Genomic DNA, 3,566 nt, shown 5'->3' on the forward strand with positions numbered 1-3,566 from the left:
TTCAGTTACTATACTTGACTTCCCTCAGGATGGTTGTATGCATGAGTTTTAAGTTAAAAACCTTTCCCCACAGCCAAACACACCCCACTGTTCTCTCTGTTTCTTTCAGCAATGTAGAGGGAAAGGCTTTGATAAACACCTTTTGAATTGTAGCTCCAGATGAGGGCAGTCTTATCACAGAAGTCTCATGGGAGCTTCCTACATTATTAAAAAAAAAAATCTCAGCTGGGTACAAAGCCTCAGGTACTGGCTCCCAGGCCCAGATAAAAGCACACCTTCATTGCCCTTGGCCAAGCTTAAGATCCCCTTCTACATGAATGGCGACCATTTGATATGTACCCATGTCTGGTGTTGGTGCTTATGGGATGGTACACTAAGCCTGAGATCCCCACAGTGGCCACTGTGTGGCCTTCAAGTATTTGAGAGTTCCTAATGGAACAGCAGCTGGGAAAGTCCTTTCTCTCAGCACCGTTCATGAGGCAGCCTTGTTAAAGATGATGAAGATCTTTGAACATCCGAGTGTTGCATGGCTGATTGATATCTGTGCTACTTCCTGAACTGATGGGGACATCAAGTTCATCCTAGCATTTGAACATATATACCAGGACATGAGGACATACCTGCACAAAGCAACGCCACTATGCTTGCCATTTGAGACCTTTAGATCTGATGCACCAGTTTCTAAGTAGCCTCCATTATATTCATGCAAACTGCATTGTTCACTGGGAACCGAAGCCAGAGAACATTCTAGTGATAAGTAATGGGACAGTCAAGATGGCTGACTTTGGCCTAGCCAGAATGTTCAGCTTCCAGATGGCCCTCGTGTCTGTGGATGTTACCCTCTGGTGCTGGGCTCATGAAGTTCTGCCGTCTACTTATGCAACACCTGTAGGCATGTATCATCAGAGAGATGTTTCAACAGAAGCCTCTCTTCTGTGGAAATTGAAGCTGACCAGTTGGGCAAAGTCTTTGAACTTATTTGATATCCTCAAGAAGAAGACTGGCCTCCAGAGGTATCTTTTCCTCAAGGAGCCTTTGCCCCGAGAGAGGCTTGTCCAGCACAGTCAGGGGTGCCAGACCTGGAGGAATCTGGAGGACAGCTGCTGCTGGAAAATTTGACCTTTAACCCACAGAAGCAAGTCTGTGCCTTCCGAGGCATCCCTGCAGCACCAAGACCTGCACAAGGAGGAAAGCGACTGGAGTGAGAAGAGGGGCTGCCTGCCTCAGTTTCCAGACACTCGGTGGGAGGACCTGGATGAAGTGGCAGGCTCTGCCTACTCCTGAGGCCGTGCAGAGTCCTCCAGCTTTTTACAGAGATCATTTTCAGCCTTAAATGACAATCCCTCACTTCTCCTTATAGGTTTACCCCCCGGTACCTCCCTTTTTTCTACACTAAATGTCAAGTGTATTTGTTTTCTTCTCTTCCTGAATCATACTGGTATAGTTTTTATACAGAAAAATAAAAGCAGACAATGAAGTATGGTCTTCAAAAAACAAAACAAAACAAAACAAAGTCCCAGATGAATTGTTCTACAGAGATATGGGATAGCAGGTGAAGGAGAAAAAAATAGCCAGATCAGTATAATCATGCCCCTTTGTAGGTATGACTGGCCTCCAGAGGTATCTCAATCTCAAGGATCCTATGTCCCCAGAAAGCCTCAGCTAGAGCAGTCAGGGGTGCCAGAGATGGAGGAACCTGGAGCACAGCTGTTGCTGGAAGAAGACTTAGTGTTAGAAAGATAGCAGTGGTTAGGATGCAAATCTTCAAGATTCTTAGGAATAGAAGCCTTTTTGGATCATTCAAAAGATTTACAGCTTTTCTGGGCAAAGTGCAAAAGATGTGCTGTGTAACTACTCCCATCAAACCCACAGGAAAGCAGGTCACAGAGGCTGAGTGATCTCCCTCATGGAACACTCTGTCTTTCTGTGTTTTCTAAACCTCAGTGTGTGGTTCTTGAGCCCAGCAACGAGACTCTTAACACTGTCAGGCAGACAGAAGCCTGGACTTTCTTTTTTTCACACCTGAAGCCCACTTTCTATGTCTGCCAATGGCACTGCTGTCAGCTACATACAATGTCCCAATCCTTCTGGGGTTGACTCTCAGGAGGATGGCTAGTTCAAATGTTGCTGCACCTTTAGAGTGATACCTAAGGCACCTGGTTATTGTGAGAAACCATGAAGGTGCATCCCAGGTGTGCACATGTGTAGGAATCTGAATAGATGCCACTTTGAGTGTGGTGTGGCCTGCAGCGTAGCTGCCTGAGACAGCACATTTACTGAATGCTTAGGTAAGCCAGCAACAATGCTGCTGTGTCGGGAGGCTTCACATTTCTGTGTTCTGGAGCAGGCATTTGTTGTGCTCATGGGGAGCACATTTCTTCTTGTTGGTATCAGGGCAAGTGATGGGAGGAAAGGACAGTGTAGAATGTGAGAGGTGAGTGTGCTGGGAGAGTCAGTTTGAAGTTCTGTTGCCTTGAGCCTGTTGGCTGTGAAGATCCTCTGGAAGCTCGTCAGCCCTGGTTTCAAGATGGTTTGAAAGACTAGAATGCTGCTGTATGCCTAGGCTATGAATGCCACAGCGGAGAATAAGGTGACATTGTAACCATTTCATCTCAGAGGAATGTAATACACATAAGAACTTGGAATCCACATCTGATACCCAATGTAAGAAACATAGCAGCAATGTGAGTATTCACAGGGCTTAGTACACTGTGCTTGTCCAATTGAATTATAGAAAGACATTGATATGGCCACCTTGTACCTCAACCATTGTCACTATTTCAAGCACTAGGACTCCGAGCATAATCTCTTCCTGGATATTTTCCGCACAGACAACAGGTATACATGCCCCCTTTCACCCTGGCTGTACCCACAGACACTTGATGGTTACTGCTAGTTCAGTTGCCTTAGATCCCACCTAGGCATTCTCCAAAAAGGTTTTTTCTCAGATGTTAAGGATCAGGGTTTAATCCAGCTGGGATAGAAATAATTTCTGAAAATAAGCTTATAACACCCTCTAAGAGTGTGGTAAACCTCTAGACACTAAAGCATTAATAATTCAAGAGCTAAGAATGCAGCCTTGTGGCAATCCTTGGTATTTAAAAATCATTATGTTTAATCTTTACATATCAAGAAAACTTCAACATTTCCATATTACATTTATTTTATATGTATTTTATGCTCATCATAACTAGTAAATTTAGAGTACTATCAAACCTATAAAAATCAATTAAGTACTGAAAAAATATTTTCATATAGTTTTATGCACAAATGCTTTGAAAATCTGTATATTTATCTTTTTTTTAAAAAAATAAGTTTGTTTATTTTTTAAAAGACCTGAAAATCAATTGCAAATAAAAAAGAGAAAGAAAGAAATCTTGTCATCCCGACAGACTCCAAAAAATACATCTTTTTGATTTTTTTCCAATAAGAAGACATGAATAAAACAGAGACAATAAAATTCAGAGCTGAGATGCATCCCCACCTGGCAAACATGCTTACCTTCTCATCGGGTTTTTCTCACTACCTCTTCCAGGGGAGCCATTTTTTTTGGAGAATGGATGTTG

At 43.1% G+C, this 3,566-nt stretch overlaps 1 pseudogene across 1 annotated transcript; it reads left to right on the forward strand.

The window, feature by feature from the left end:
* Window positions 1–494: 494 nt before the first annotated feature.
* Window positions 495–1,284, forward strand: LOC308435371 (cyclin-dependent kinase 4-like; annotated as a pseudogene). Its single transcript has one exon. The product of its transcript is annotated as a cyclin-dependent kinase 4-like (transcript).
* Window positions 1,285–3,566: the final 2,282 nt, after the last annotated feature.

Source organism: Micromys minutus (genome assembly GCF_963924665.1).
Source record: "Micromys minutus genome assembly, contig: SUPER_22_unloc_1, whole genome shotgun sequence".
Lineage (NCBI taxonomy): Eukaryota > Metazoa > Chordata > Mammalia > Rodentia > Muridae > Micromys > Micromys minutus.